The following is a 17,291-nucleotide window of genomic DNA, read 5'->3' as shown; positions in this document are numbered from 1 at the left end:
CTTCTGTAGGCCGCTTAAAGTAGTTGATTTTTTTGTATAAGCAAAGTCCGCAACGGAAGTTTGCAACCAAGCGGCATTTTTAGTTGTATTTTTGCAATTGCAATTGCAATAAAATATCTATTGGAAAAAGTGCTTTTGAAAAATTAATTTTCTGTCTGCAAAACTAAAACGAGCTGAACACCACGCTCTCTGTAGCGTCACGCTCGAATAAAGCCCCCAAAACACAATGCGAAATAATCAGAGTTTTCTTCTTCACGCGCTGTACCATGTGGTGTATCTATGAAAATATATATGTATAACATATGCCGTATCTGTATGTCGAGGGAGAGCATTGCGAGGCCCATTAAGTGCTCCCTGGCAATGTTGTCTCTCAATAAAATTTGATTTGTAAACTAAATTTGAATTGAAATGCACAAAATCTAATTCAATTACTATTTCAAAGAAATCGTATTCTTTTTTTTAAGTAAAACAAAAATATTTTCATTCAATATAAATCCTGCTGCAAGGGTCAAAGTCCCTTACAAAGTGATTTCCAGCTTTTTGAAGAGTTTTCACACATACCCGACTCATGGCCTAACAAAGTGCACTTGTAGTCGAGTGCTGGCTCTGCAATGTGGCAAAGCTCACCCATACGTTTACAGCTTACCCTTAACAAAATGCTGGATAATGCTGTAATATGAGTTTCATTTTGACTTTGAAATCCAATACTTGGCCGCAATTAAATACAGCATTCACTTAAGAGCAATTAAATTAAATTGAATATTCACACAATGTGCGCTATTCAATGATTTCTTAAATTTAAATAGCTAATTGCCTTAAAATATCAGGGACAGTTAGACGAAGACTAATCATGGCTCAATCGAAGGTACTAGTTGTTGGAGAGAGACCTTTTCCTGCATAATGTATTCAAAACTGACTCCTCCTATTGAAATCACCCACAGACAGCATCGCAAAACTCAATTAAGCCCAGTGTCTGTTCATTTTCATTTATCCAGATCCCAGATCGGGTTGATTTTCTGTCAACATTGTAGCACACCAGCAACGTCCCATCAAATATAAACCGAAAAAAAAATGCTTAAAAATAAAACTAAAACAATTCGCAGACAGAATGGAATACGATTCCATTTAGCTTCGCATTGGGGTTCAGTGAGCGGATAAATTCATTGAATATTTTGGGGGACAGAACGCACGCAACCCAAAGTAAAACATAAAGAGACTTGAATACTCTGACAAGACTTAGCAAATTAGAAAAGAGAATAGATCTAACAGGGTTAAAATACTTTGAAAAGTCAACAAAATGTCAAAGAGTTGACCCACTGATCCGAAATCTTATTCTTTCTTATATAATTTGCATATATTCATACCATTTAATCTTTTTCTTGGGCCATGCTATGGACATTCCAACCGGTGAACTTCATCAAATGCAGTAGAGTATGTGCCACTTAACCGGCAAATTATTCATGAGGAAACTCCAGCTTCGAATTAAACTGAAAACTGCATAAAGTGCCACCTCAAGGGTAGCCCCCTGTCTGCCCTTTCTATTGCCACACATACACTTAAGAGGGGGTGGCACGGACAGGCAGAGGTTAAAGCTCTAGCCACGCCCCATACCTCATTCCCCAAACCATTTAAGGTTGCAGCTGCACTGATGGTTAAATGGATATTTTAAGGTTGGGCTCTGGTTCTGGTTGGTCTCTGGGCTTTGAGCTCTCCGGCTTTTGGTTGTGGGGGATGCGGTCGACGGTCTGTTGCCTTTTAAAGTACATACCCAAAAAAAAAACCAAAATCAAGTAATAATGCAGAGAGAGAGCAAGAGAGAGAACTGTAAGAGCAACTCAAGCATGGACAAAGCCAATGGTTGTTGCAATACCTGGTCTAAAGAGCAGTGCAGGCAGCACGGAGGGAGGGAGGGATCAACAGAGCGGGAGAATGCGAGAGCGGGAGTGAGAGTGAGAGCCACATTTCAGTTGGCTTATTTTTTGTTGTTGTTCGTTCTATAAGATTTAATTACAAACTGCCCCTCGGTTACACTTTTTCTTTCCCCACTTTTCACCTGCCGCCGAGAAGCACGAAAAAAAGAATCTACTCGCACAGTTACGCTTTGTGTATTTGCAACCTTTTGACTGTTGCCTAAATGCTACCGACTGACTGACTGACTGACTGACTGACTGCCTGCCCCGTTTGTTGGCCCCCATTTGAGGCATTGTTCTGTCTCCCCCCCGTTCTGGCCCTCTTCTAAAAGGTTTGACACACTTCTCTTGGGGTCTCCTCTGAGATTTTGCTACCATTTCGCAGTGCTTTGCTTTGCTCTTTAAATGCTATTTAAGTTATGTTTTTATTTCTTCTTCAGATATGGCTTCATTCAACTGAGATCTCAGAAAGCTGCCACAACGGGGAAAAATGAAAGCTGTGCCGAAAATGTTCAGAGTCATGTTCTGGAAAGCGTAACAAAAGACGCCACGGGGAGCATTGGCCATAACAGAAAAGTCTATCATCATGACTGTGGCTGTGTCTGTAGAACCAAATTATATCCGACAGCCACATGAAATAAGAACAGACCACGCACAAACACACACGCACATGTGAAGGCACATTTTAATAATGCGTATCGTTTACACTAAACAAAGTAAGTGGCATAAGTTTTATAACTCATTAACCTTTACAGCAAGCAGACCGAAGACCGAAGACCGAAGACCACGGACTGCGGAAGAGCCACAAACTTTCCTCCGACAGACTGAGTTTCTGTGTGTCGTCTGTCTGTCTGCCTGTCGTTCTGTGTCACTGGCTCACACCCAAGAACAACAATGGCAGGCAGCCACATCTCCAGCAGCCAGACAAGAGTCTTTGCCACGAGAATCTATAAGATACTCATACGTTTCAAGCTTCATTTAATGCGCTTCATTAGCTTAAGCTGCCAAGCCCCACACTCAGGCAAGCCCAACACAGGCAGAGACACATCGAAATCGGACAATGATTTTCACTTTTCCTCAGGCGCAAGCCTATTAAAATTATATTTATGATTAATCATGCACTCCCAATAAGGCGAGCAGATGACAGTAATAGCAACAGCAACAGCAAGAACAACAGCTATAATAATAACAACAATAACTGAAATTTATGTATAGAAAGTTAATGAAAGAATTGGATGATACTTCGTATCGAATTGTACGATGAATGCAGTTCAGTTCAGGAAATTCGTTAGGGAAATCAGAACACTGGCCGATTAGAAAATATCGAATGATACAGCAATTTACAGATAACTTATGTAGGTCCAATTAGGCTACAGTCAAGTGGAGCACAAAGGTAGACTAAGCAGAGAGAATTGTTCTAAAATTATATTTCAAATAGCTGAAGTATTCATTTCCCATTAAAAGTACACTCTCTAGATATATTCAAATGATTCTAAGCATTGTATAATGTTTCCCCCTTGTTATTCTACACTCGCAATGCATTTCATAACACACATAAATCTATGATGACAGTACTGTGGGACTACTACTACGATGGCAACCAGTAACTGCAGCCATTGACAACAGTCTAGGCATACAAAATAGGTGGCATGTCTTACAAAACGCTCAAATGCGGTCGTGTGGCATGTGCTGGCGGCTTCCTGCTTGTCAAGAACGAACCCCACACGCATCCATGCTCTGAATACTAATCCGAGAGATACATAGAGAAATATTTGAAATATTTAACGCTGTTTTGGGGGAAGCAAGAGCAGAAAAAGAACTTGCCACTTCTACTGGGGTGTGCTCTAAGCTCAATCAAATGGACCTGCGACAAGTTAAACTTGTTTCTGTTTCTGTTTCTGTTTCTGAACTTCTCGCATAATTATGCCGCGCCAAAACGAACAAACTAATTATTGAAAAGATACTCCTCTCCTCCAAACCAAGTCAATGGTTGCCTCGTGGCGATGTATGCGATGGTTCGTATGAGAAATACATACTGCCAAACCAAACAAGTTCGTGAATCACTGCGATGGGGGGGCAAAAACTTCAGACTGAGGTCTGTCTCTGAAATTTTATGAGGCAGCCCGCAACTGCAGTTTAAATGCACGAAAATTTCATTGACACACATATTTTTATTTCAACTTTTTGTTTTATTTATTTTTACTTGAACTCTACACTCCGCTACGTGCCTTCATAAAAAGTACCACAAACCGAACCTACTTAAACAATGAAGAAAACGGGTTTGCTTAGTGCCCAAGCGTCGGGGAAGTCCTCCTCTGTTTTTAGTAGCAAATCATAAATTAGTGGATTATAGATAATATGGTTTGTAAGGTTAACGAAGTTGATCTTCATTATGAACCATGCATTGGTTCAGTTATAGCTCATTGAGGTGTAGGAATACGCTTAACAGAACAAGTTTTGAATTACTTTTAGTGTGTTTAACAACACAGATTGTCTCCTCGAAGTTTTGGTATCTCACTCTAAATAAACTTTATATTTTCCATTGCATCCAAAGCGTATTTTTGTCACAGCTTTCCACTGCTCTCTGGTCAGCGCCTCATTCGGAATTCAATACAAATCCGCGATCGCACGTTCCTCTGCGGCTTACATTTTATTTGCATTGTTTCTTATTTGTTTATTTCGCTCTTTTTTGGTGTTTGAATAATCTTTTTGGTGTCTCTTATTTTTGATGTCGCGACATTTATTTTGTATCGAATTTTTGCGCTGACTTTTTGAAAACATTGGCAAAATTTAATTTCCTGCTGCCTGCGTAAACAGATTTTTTTAAGCTGCAATTTGTTATTAAAACGAAAGCTACATTTCTTTTGGAAAAAAGTTAAAATTTAACTATAAACGAAAACGAAACGAACTTTGCATAAAACGTGACACTTGTGAAACTCACAATTTCATTTCGTTTTTTTGTTTTTATATTTATTTTCAGTTAGTCTTTCAGTTGCAGTGAATGTTTGGCGCTGATTTGTGTTTTGTTTTATTTTTGTTTATATGTAGAAACTATATACAACGAGCACGAGCATTGTGGCTGGTGATTGGTGATTGTTTGTGCCGTGCCGTGCACGTTTTGGACCCACGCGATGTATTTCCCATACAATACTCGTACACACGGATACTTATGGGGATACAGTCGGGGTTGGGGTGTACGAAACAATAAGGGTCTGTCGGCTGTGGCGTTGTAGATAAATCCAAAAATTGAATAGAGATACGGAAACGTGACATCTGTGAGAGTTTTGTAATGCATTTGCATGGATTCTCGTATTTCCATGGTCGATTTATATTCGATAATTCATTCACGTAGCTGATTAGCGGCTTTTATCCCTAAGCAAATGGAAAATTGACAAATGTCAAATATATTGAACTAATAAATTGAACTCCATTTTCCGAGAATAAATTACAGATTCTTAATCATTTACTCCTTCCAAGATATGGAAGCCTTCCAAGGCTTAAAAACCCTGAGAGTTTCCCAAAATATAATCCAAGTCTCAAAGCAAGTTTTCCAAATTATTGTCTTGCTCTTTAAGCTTAACATTACTTCAAATTTCTATGCTAACATTTATTATCAACAATCCACGCTGTGGTGTTATCACTTTAAGTATTGGCTGGAAATGCCCCATCAAATGAACTTTGTGGTCAGTTGTTTTTGTCATGACCAGGCCTTAGATTGTGCAACGCATATTTGTTTAGAATCCAACAGGTGAGCTTTTCCAAGGATTCAAGTTTCTAAGCAAGTTTAAAGCTCATTTAGCGCCATCTGCTTAAAGCTTGTGCAACCCAATGCAAATCGAAAAATAAAAACAAAACTTTCTTCTCTTCTTTATGGATACTTCAGTTGAGCTGTGCTGCCATAAAAAAAACCCATTAAAATATATATGCATAAAATAAATAAAATAACCAATTATTCATTTTTCATGACAAAAAGTGATTATTAAATGTAATCTGAGGAGAGCCCCTGCCTCTTGAACAGCAAAACGAAAAAACAAACAATTTTGTTCATGATTTAAGCAATTTTTATGGCCACGCATACGGGCTGATGTTTTTTTTAGTTTATTTACTGCTTGTTGTATAATAAATGCCATTTATTTTTTATGTAATGAGAAACTGTCGAGTCTAATAAGTTTGTCAAACAGAATGAATCCGGAAAAAAAGGAAATACTCGTAAATTCTCGTGGGGGCACTCGCACAAAAATGGCCAATAAACCGGTTGGTGGGTGGGTCAAAGCTAACAGTAAAATGGCCATCAAGCGACGCTTGAAGTCCGCATTTGATGTTCAATAAATATTTAATAATTCGCGTGCTGCATGGCCCATTATAATAGAGTATCAGTGGGCGTGTGTATGTGTGTGTTTTGAGTACGTGTATCGGATACTTTTGCCGGCATTTAAATATTATATAGCGTGCCGTTAGCAACGCATCGAGGAGTAGAGAGAAGAGAGAGCTTCCCGCTCCAGGTTTTTTCTACAATTATTCCATACATCAAAATTGAATACAATTAATTGGCAAATAACATTAAATGTGATTGATCCAACATTTTTGATATAACATGACAGATCCCCCGCAAAGCGATGAGATATGATGAAGGCATTGCGTGATCCAATATTATTTATTCGGTTTAGAAACGAACAGCAATACAGCAATAAAAAAGCAATCACATGCTTTGACAGCGGCTTGTCAGATATCATTTTTGCGGAAATACTCATATCAGATATCAAACTAGATCAAAATGAATCACTTAAAGGTAATTTGAATGGTGTAATTTGCCGAAAACTGAACTCAGTAGTTGAAGCTTTTAAAAGAAAGTGGTTACAAATATTTTAATGCCATAAACATAAGAGATTCAGTTTCACTTGATTTTTGAAAATCTTCACAAAGTAAATAAATCGTTCCAATAGGTAAACAGTATTTAATTTCAAAAATGTGTTTTCCAACTTTCTATAATGGTTATATGCTTAAAACCTTTTAGTTTTGGGCAATTATTATCGTATTAGCGGTATCATATTCCCAATCATTCCACTCCTTTCCACTCGTCGCAGCAGTAAAGTACGAGTATATTATAGCCGAATGAAAGGGCGTAACAGAATCCACATTTCCCACACGAGCACGGCCCCTCGCCTCGTGCGCTTTTATTTATAAAGAAAACCATAATACTCAGCTGCTATTTGTTTTGTTTCGTTTTTTTTCGGATGTCGTATTAAAAAACCATTAGGGAACGACAGAAACTCGATGAGTGGAATTGAAATTGAAATCCGCAACAATGCGGCAGACAAACGACAAAGAAATATACATGCATATACGTATGTAGTTTATGTACTCGTATTCGTATAATATTTATGGGCAAATTGTCTTTGGGGGGTAATCGGGGGGTAAGTACGTTGTGTTCGGTTTGTGTTTGCTTTTGGGGGCTGCCCCCAACACCGCCGACGGCACTACTACGGGTAGACATTGGCGGGCGTTAAGCTGTGCATGGAATGGACTCTCGTATAAACAAAAGCGATCTGAAAACGTGCTGATTAATGTTTCAGCCACTGAGAGACCACAAAATGGTACTGAAAATGGCATAGGTCAGTTTTTACACTAATTGAAATAGAATGTTATTATGTATGCCTGCTGGTGGGTCGTTCGCTGTGTTTTCGACGGGTGGGTGCCACTACTGTTCCATGCTTCTGCATATGTACAATTCCGGTTGTGAATGGCAGTACTCCTCCTCTTGAGTGGAGCCATCGTTTAGAAAGCATCTCCCAGCTTCAGCTTCAGCTTCAACTTCAACTTCCTTTCACTTTAGAATGCAATTCAGCGACTTGGCTCAGAGCGAAAGTAAAGTAAAGGAAAAGAAGTCGTGTCGGTATTCAACACATAGGAAAACCCACAAAATTACATGCTTGGAAACCCCTTTAATGACAGCTTTTTTGGTTCTGTGTTTCTTATTTCTCAATCTAAGATTTTAGTCAGAAGAATCTCGAAATCGTTTAATGGTTTGTATTTTTTTTTTTAACATTGGACTAATTTGCATAATTTCTTAGCTGTAAAAAATAGCAGAAACTTTCTAAAGAATCAGAAAGGCAACCGCCAATCAAAAATGACATCAACAAGTGGTCAAAATTAGCAGCTTTGAGAAGCAAATCCGATGAGCTTTAGGATGTGTTAGGAGCGCTTTCGCCTCGGTAGCTTTTTATTGTTTGTGGCGCCTGTGGGAATTTAAATGAAAGTCTGTGTACAGCTGGATGACAGCTGAGCCGGAAAACTATCACGTGGTAGAGCTTTCAGAGAGACAGAGAGAAAAACAGAGAAGTGCAAATGTGGGAGACTGTGCAGCGGAGAGAACAAGTACTCGAGAGAGGGATAGAGATTTCGAAAGCCTGCGCATGTCCTTCAACTGTCAAAACAAGCAATGGCTCTGATTATATTTCCGATTGGGTTTGGGGGTTTGTTATTGCAGCACAACATTTCCTTTCGTTCCTAGATTTGGCCTGATTTGATGATTGAACTTCCTATCTGGTGCACTCTGGGGGAGGGACTTCCACTTTGATTGACATGATGGAGTGGCAAATGCAGGCTCTTGAGAGACTAAGAGTGCGCCTGATGAGTGCACACACATGTACCTCATGTGACGTTCGTTGGCAAGCATTCCCCCAGTCTGGGTGGCAACCTAATGAGGCGCCAGGAAACCAAGACAACAACAACGCACAAAAACACACAAACAGCAACAAACAACTTGAGCATGCAATGCAACAGACGGATAGGGAAATGCCATCCCCACCCACCCACACACACAAACATTTGATAGTACAGTGAATGCTCCCAGTCCGAAAAGGTATTCATCAAACGGGAATAATAGATTGGGCTTTCAATCTTTGATTTTTAGAACTATATCTGTTCTCGTTACATGAAAAGTTTCTCCAATGAAATTGATAAGCAAACCAAAACCCCAGATCTAATTAGTGTATTTATTTCTGTCTTTGATTGGGTGGAGACTCTACTATAAAGTGCACCATGCTAGAGATAATTACACAACACATAACTAACTGTTCTCTATTTATGGAAAGAATATTTAAAAATATCAAATATGGAAATTATATTTCAGTATCACTTTCAGAGCCTCTTAAAGTGTGGTTAACGTTGCTTGGCTCTGCCAAATTCTTGGTAATGCTCATTATTTAATATTTTCAAACTATCTCTAGAGGGACTATAAGGTGTGATCATAGGGGCTAAGGCCTAAAAATAGAAAATTAGCTAAACCTTACTAATACACTACAAAAAATATCACACTTCTTTCATGAAGTTTCACATTGATTATTCTAAGCATTAATGTTCCCCTCAAAGGCGTGCTCACTGTGTGGTTAAACATGCAGTAACCCAACTCAAATCAAAGACAGCCGAAGACAGACCCTGTCATTAGGATATTTTGATAATTGGTTACAAATATTGAAGATGATAATGGCCACAGTTTGTAGCTAGTTCCACCCATGTCGCTGCAAAGCTGAGTTCACTGTGGAAAAAGGCGCGCCAAGGTTAAGCGTTTGCGGACTGAGGGAAGGTGGGGCTGCTGCTGCCAGCAGGAGACAGGGGAGTGTGTTGCGATGTGGGAGCAGCTTGTGCAATCAGCTGTTGCTAATGAAAAACGTCGGCAAGTTCAGGGGGCAGGAGTAAGGCAAGAGTCAAAGCTTATTGATTTTCTACGTGCTGCGTGAGCAGTTGGGGCCGGCCCTTGGACCCTTGATTTCATGGTCCCGGGGTTACGGATATGGATGTTTACTTCTCGTATTTCTCGGAAGCAACCTGAGATGGAGCTTCCCGATAATAGACAATTGAGCCATAAAAGCTCTTAATTAATTAGTGGAATTAAATGGGGAAAAACTTACCCACTCTCCTTTCCTGTCGCTCTACGGACGATTTTATGTATATTTTTGTATAATTTCAGTTTTTTATTTGTTAATTGTTTAATTATGTTTCTTTTATTGTGTTTGGGGGGGATTTTCTCTCTGATTTATTTCCGCTTGAAATTAAATGCAATTATAATTAGATATAAGTATGATATAAACGTTGGGTATTTTGTTGATGGCAATTATTTTATAGTAAATGCACTCGCGTTTATTTTAAGCCTCGTTTTTGCATTATAATTACAGCGGCTTTGCATATTTGATAAAGTCACTCGACACTGGCGATTTTCCCAGTGCGAAATGGGATCCGTTGGGAGGTGGGGTGTCGGGTGGAAGTGGGACTTGGACTGCGACTGCGACTACGACTGGAAGGAAGGCATATGAAACGTCGCAAAAAAAAAAAAAACGATTTGATGATAGCTAAAGGTCGCCGGCAAAGCGCTGATAAACCGAAAAACCTGACGCCCAAACAAAGTAAAGAGAGATAGAGACAGACAGACTGACAGAGAGAGAGAGAGAGAGAGAGAGAGAGAGAGAGAGTGTGTGTGAAAGAAAGCGTGATAGAGTGAGAGGTATTAGATGGCTTATCAATGTGTTTCTTATCAGAGCTGCCGCTGTTTCTGCCTCTGCTGCGGATTCCTGCCCACGATAGCGACGGCGATAGAGATGTACACACCGATATACAAATTGAACAACAGTGCAATCAAACGGCAAACGAACTGTTGTTTATATCTGTTTTGTGCTTGTTCGACATGTATCTCTGTATCTCATGTTTGGCGCGCTGTACAACTAGCATAGAGAGTAGTTCGGGAGTGGTTTCAGTTCTATGATAAGCAGCCACCTGACTGTGAGATCTGCACGGAGAGCAGAAGCCAGCGAATAATTTATTTTAAGTAAACTTTTGATAGTTTTGTTGTTATTTTGACAACCAAACAAACACCATGAACTTGAGGCACATACACTCACACACACACACACACACACACACACACACACACACACACTCGTAGTACCGCACAGACACCAGATTTCTATATATAAATAAAGCTTCTTGATGTTGCACCACTGTCGTCTTTGGGGTTTTCCTTTTTCTTTTCTATTTATGCACTACACAACGACGGAGATTATTTCAGTGATTATGGTGGATTTTATTGGAATTATTTCTATAAGCAAATCAAATAAAAAGGCAGAAACTATAACGATTTATTCTGCCCAGTCGTGATGTCAAAAGACACAGAGAGAGCGAGGAAGAAGCGCGCGTGGGAGCTTCACAGTGCAGAGGAGAGAGTGTGAGCGCGCGCACGAGAGCAGCAGGCAGCAGGCAGCAGTTAGCGAGGTAAAAGCAGCCAAGCAGCAAACAAACCCACCAAAAAGCAAACGACAACCGTTCGCGTCCGCGTCAGTTTAAAGCTCCAACGAGACAGCGCCAACGTTCCGATAACAACTGACGGGAGACCCCAGCAGCGGAGCGCCAACAGCACCAGCGGACCTCTGCCAGAGCGCGCAACAACACAGAGCAGAGTGGCAGCGGCAGTGGCAGAGCCAGAGGCAGCAACAACAAACGCAAACGCTCACACACATACAGTTAGCCCGTAAAATTCCTTCAGTAGTTGTTGCTTTACGACTTTTCTACGTGATGGCACATTGCACAGCACAGTATCTCATTGTTGTTGTTGTTGTTGTTATTGTGTCAATCAATTGACAAGCTCTGGGGCTGACCAGGCCTAAGCTCTGCACTCATTTAACTGTACAACTCGCACATCCCATGCTCTCTCTCTCTCTCTCTTTCTTGTACTCCGCTTTTACACTCTCACGCTCGCTGCTCTCACTGGCTCACTGCTAGATGCTCTCACTAAGCTAAAACAGCTGATTACGTTATAAAATGTAAACAGACCCAAGAGAGCCATCAATTGCCTAGAAAAGCTTGCGCTCACTTTTAGCTTTTGCTTTTGTTTGTGCTCTCTGCGGCGATGGATAGAAGGGGGGGTTGGTGGTGGTTAGTGGGTGCCGCCGCCGCATTAATGAGCTAACATTAAAACGCTTTCAAATCGAAAATACTTACAAGCAGTATAGTAATTGCATTCGTCTTAGAAATAGAAACAAAGCCAAGGTAGACGGAAACGAGTTTCGAATGCGGCAGAGACACCAACGCCGACATCGACCCTGTTGCACCCAAAGAGGGCGGCCTAGGCGAGACAGAGCTACGAGTGCAGAGAGAGATCAGGCGGCCCAGGGTACGGCAAAGAGTCACTACCCAAAATTTCAGTCCATTTTGAATGCCACAATGGATATACCCTAAGGGAAGGCAGGGTTATATTAATACAATATGCAAGATGCTCTTAATCCATTGAAGACTTTTTCGGATTTTCATGACATGATCAAAGTTTCCTCTTTGCAAGGTGTGAGCAAAACAATGCTTATTTTATTATATATCCTCTGATCCATTCCATGATCCATGATCCCTGTCATATTCGTTTCCCACCTTCAATCGTCTCCTGTAATCCTCTGTAATCAACCTCGATGAGGGTATGTTTCGTTTCGTCTAATTGAGTCTTCTGTCAGTGGATTCCTCCTACTCCCTCAACTTGGCAGACAAATTGTAATTTTCTCTAGCGTTAATAGCACGCTGGGCCCGACAAAAAAAAGTACTAGTATATACAAATGAATCTATGGGCGACACACAAACCGCAAAAGGCAACAGAAATAGATGGCAAAGAATTTCTAGTTGACTGAACACTGAATGTGGCGTTAGAGCCATCAGTCTGACAGGCAACGACCGACGCAACGAACGACCGACGACCTAGACCCAGATTGAAAGCCAAAGCTATGGTTAACGGAAGCTGAGATGAGCAGCGAACACCGAACACCTCGGAGTTGGAGGCGTCATAAATCTTGCGCAATGCCCCATTGGCAGCAAAAGAGTCTGTGGGCTGTGGGCTGTGGGCTGTGAACACCTCTGATCCCTGACAGAGAATGCCTCCGGAGTCTGTCTCTCCGTGTCAGGCAGAGCCGGTCCGGGCTGGGCCGAGACAATGGCCATTTGCATGGGTCGCATAATTATGGACCCCCGGGGCCATGGTGCACACTCATTCTAATGGCAATTTGTTGGCCACTGTGCTAATGTGATTAGAGGTTGACGTGTTGAAGTGCTGATGCGCTGATTGCTGCCGCTGTCTTGTTCTTGGCCACTTGTTGCCCAACGGCCCAAACAAGGGGGCCAAAAGGAAGTTTTGCGAGTCGTAAATTACTCGCTTACTGTTTCCGCTTTGCACCTTTATAGTGCTATCATCAGTGGCATCTGACATCCATCTCAGATCCAAGATCTCTGAGAACGAATGGAACACAGAACTTGCTAGAGTTTTCTATTTGTTATTTGCTTTGCCACCTTGTGTCTGTGTACCTGTGTATGTCTCTGGTGGTACGCTTTGGGCGCATTGCTCGTATTCAATCCAATTAAAAGCCCAGCCAGCTGTCGGCAGTGCTGGGTTTGCCCTACATGGATCGACGGTCTGCTGTGCCCCCAATTTGAGTCAAGTGTTATTTTTGGTGCTTTGTGTGCATGCCACAATTATATGACAATTATAAATAAATATCACCGCAGTTAGTATCTTTCCGCTCACGAAATCGCTTTATCTTGGGAGGTACGTAGGTCCACCCAGTTTGGGAGGTGTCGTCGTAGCCCTGCCTCCGGATACGTGTACTACTATCTTTTTTATTCTATCTGGACAGCGGCTAAGATTTACGAGTAAAAAGACCCAAATAGAATACAGCCACAGGCGTCAGCCGCACACTTTGGTGGCCATTGAGTCATTTGGTGAGGTTATTGGCATCGGAACTGACTCTTTCCAGTGAGATCATTTTCCACGCTTTCATTTGCACGGCAATCGCAACCAATTTATGGGTTAGGGCAGGTGCAGGGATAGATTCATTCAGCCGCATTGATTTCCCTTTAGTTGGCTCTTTTTTCCATTCATCTTTGCAGGTTGTTGGCATCGGAACTAACTGTTTTTAAAGCAATCACTCGCCGTGCCTTTCCAGCTTACCTTTTAGCCCGGCTATTGCACTCAATTACCAGGTGCCATAAAGCATTCTTTTCGCCTCGCATGTGGAAATCCACACACACACAGGCACATACGATGAAAACCCGTTTTTACCTCCCAGAGTGCTGGCCCTCGGACTCATCTGTCGACACTTGGTCTAGATACAAAGCAATGCTTCCTCTATCCTTCTCTTTCTGACATCATCCTCCATAGATACAGATACATTTGGTAAACTGGAGCAGCGAACAAGATTTTTTGTGAAATTCTTTACGAATCTTTCAATCGAATCGGACAACGAACTGGAATGTCAAAGTTGACAACTCTGACTCTGTCTTTAGCTGGAAAAACTATGAGATTTATGTATTTGCCTGCAACTGCATGGGAAAATGCATTTTCGGCATTCGCGACTGTGGCGTCATTTATCTATGTGTGCCTCATGCTTGGTTGCATGTGCGGCAAAGCTCTTTGTAGACGATACTCTTAAAGAATCGTGGGGCATGTGGAGCCACAGTAGATCCCAGTAAAAGAGTAGCGTTTGACTAGGCAACTAATAGATCAAGTAGAAATAGCTGCAAGTGCAAGTACAATTAAGTTAGGTAACTTTGAGTTCAATTACATCAATCATTTATATGGATCCAAGCGGCACAGCAAGTTGAACAGCCAGAAAGAACCCTAAACAATTGTAAAACCGAGCTTGAACCGAGTTTATACAAGCACTAATCTCATGGAAACTATCTCAAAATGTATCTCATTACAAACAGAGCATCTGGCATTCGATTTCGCCATGCCCCTCTGCTTTTTATAATACTTTTGCACGCGAGCCAGAGACAGGCCAAACCCAAGGAGGAGCAACAGCAGAGCAGAGCAGAGCAGACCAGACCAGAGAGCAGTAAAGCAAACCAGACGCTGATGGATATCATCATGTAATACCCGAGAAATGTGTAACGATGAGGCAATCGTTAGCAGCTGGGCCGTTGTCGGATTATACTACTACAACGAGTAATAGTGGTGTGGGGCAGGGAGTCTTTTGTGGCAGGGAGAATCGTAGTCGTAAAAATTGACAATGCTAATGGGGCAGCGGAAATCAGGCATTTCCACTCATAATTTGCATAAGAAATCAGCTTAGACCCGGCTTGGCTTGGCATCCCAATTATATGTCCAGACACGTTCCGCAGACGTGGACAGAACGCACCCAATGGAGCTTAGGCTGTGATGCCTTGACCGCTTGCAGCGCATAGCGGATATCAATTTGTACAACTTTGGAAATTCTCGATTCAGACAGAAAACCACCTCAACCAGAGAGAAAGACAGTGGTGGAGAGAGACTCTGAGAGAAAGGCAAAGAGAAAAGTAAAAGAGTCGCCAATGATATGCAACGAAACGAAAAGAAATTTCTTCCTGCCCCAAAACTGGCCGAAACTGCAAACTGGTCCACCGTGACCCACTAAGGCATCTCTTACGGAAAGCTGAAAGGCACTCAAAGCAAGCATTAACCCTGCCGCATGCACCGGTGGCGGAAAGGGACCCCCTCTCACTCTCAGAATGAGTCACATTTGCACCCCCCATAGTGGTTCTTTAAATACAAACTTTGGCAACTTTCATTTAAGACAAAGTCCGCAAACTTATTTTGAATGCCATGCGCAACCATTTCTTGCACCTGTTTGGCTGAAAAAGTAGCTGCAGCCTCTCACCGATAAGCAAACAATTACAAAACAAAGGCTAACACATGATATAAGCAGTCATGACAAGCATTCACTGTCAAGCAAGAAGTTCCTCGCAAATATATTTTTTCTTTGACACGTCAAAAGTTTCACCTCGCACAAGGGTTAACAGCGGCTCTGGCTGAATGCGTTTTCGGCAACTAAACAAGATCAACCGCAAAATGCAGCAAAGAGGCACAACAGAAGTAAAGTGGCTTCATTGGCTTGCGGTTGAACATTTCCAGCTCGAAATGTTGCAACAAGAACAGGCGATGGCAGAAAAACTGCCACTGCCAAAAAAGACCCCCAAGAAATATAACAGCAAAGTTGGACGCTATCGAGTCGCAGCTTGACATACTCTTGGCTTTTCTTTTCTTTATATAAGCTGATTATAAGCAGTTACATTTCACGATACCCTCCAGCAGTGGCCACTCTTCAGCGACACAAAGCTGGCAAACTTTAGTAAATGCAAATTAGAAGGCGGAAAAAAAGACAATAAACGACTGCAGAAATTGGAACAGAGACTCCGGCTCCAACTGCAACTATTCCGACTCCAATTCCAATTCCAATTCCGATGCAGATTTAGAAACCAGAGATAAACGTTATTCGTGCGATGGGCCCGGAGGCTGCTGGAACTCTGAGTAACACCATAGTGTGATCTATGTGATGCTCGGACCCAACTGGTCAGCGGAAAGGCAATTTGGGTTAACTGCAGCTGCAACACGTTCGGATTTGGTAGCTTCCATTGCCAGTTGGTAGCTGGGCAGACGATGCCAATGATTGTGCGGAAACCTACGAGGCGCTTCATCAAATACTGTCACTTTTGTTCATGTCTCTTTCTCTAACGACTGGTGCATCCATCTGTGGTTATGGACGGCCGCGCAATTATAAATACTTTCAACAGAAGGGGGTTTGGGGGCATTCTTGCGTGCAAACCTTGACCATGAAACACGCTCTACGATGACGTGTCCATAAACGCTTCTGGCAACAATCCCAAGCATTTCCCTGCCAATTAACAGGCATAGAAAATTAGTTAGAAACTGAAATTGCTCAACTGCCATATCCCATACAGTCCCGCACAGTCGTAAGCTGCCAACGTCCAGGCCAACTCCAGACCATGTCCAGACCAGATCCAGCTCCAGGTCCCACTCCAGACCGATGGTCAATGGCATTCACTCACTCGCTGCTGTTGAGCAAGCCCCCAAGCATGTGCGACAGTTACATCTATATATGTGGCCAACAGGTTTTCCACACTGAACAGAAAACCAAAAACAAAAACAACAACAACAAAAACAACCGTTTTGGACCGGCCTCCAGCGGGGAGCGCTCTCCACCAAAATGGAGACATTGCCTCGCTCTGTCAATTAGCAGCAACGCTACATGACAGTGCACTGAACTTGTTACGCTCCGAAATATTTGTTGGCTTTTTTGTCTCTTTCCTCCTCTTTCTGTTTGCTGAAAATTCACTGTTTATGATTTGTTAATGTTTCGCCGAGCCGCATGTGACACACTTAACGGATAGCTCCAAAATATTCGCATTAACCCAATGTCAAAGCGATTTCTGCGAAGAGATTGAAATGCACGAAATCTTGAGCGGAAATTCTAGCTCAAAATAATAGCTGTTTCGTCAGTGTTAGTCCTTAATGAATAGAACAAACGCAATAATTGAGGACAGCTTAGGCGAATTATCTTTATCGCTATTTATTACAACTAA

The 17,291-nt window shown here is 41.8% G+C and overlaps 1 protein-coding gene across 1 annotated transcript in view; it reads right to left on the bottom strand.

The window, feature by feature from the left end:
* LOC117582721 (extracellular serine/threonine protein CG31145) overlaps positions 1-11,304 on the bottom strand; it is a 67,192-nt gene extending 55,888 nt beyond the window's left edge. The window contains exons 1-2 of the mRNA XM_034270646.1: positions 11,206-11,304; positions 9,821-9,954 (exon numbers count right to left, since the gene is read on the bottom strand). The gene's annotated coding sequence lies outside the window, so the exon portion shown is untranslated. The remainder of the gene's footprint in view (positions 1-9,820; positions 9,955-11,205) is intronic.
* Positions 11,305-17,291: the final 5,987 nt, after the last annotated feature.

This window comes from Drosophila guanche, unplaced genomic scaffold (assembly GCF_900245975.1).
Source record: "Drosophila guanche unplaced genomic scaffold, DGUA_6, whole genome shotgun sequence".
NCBI classification, from domain to species: Eukaryota; Metazoa; Arthropoda; class Insecta; order Diptera; family Drosophilidae; genus Drosophila; species Drosophila guanche.
The sequence above is the reverse complement of the archived record's forward strand: the minus strand, read 5'-3'. Positions and strand labels throughout refer to the sequence as shown.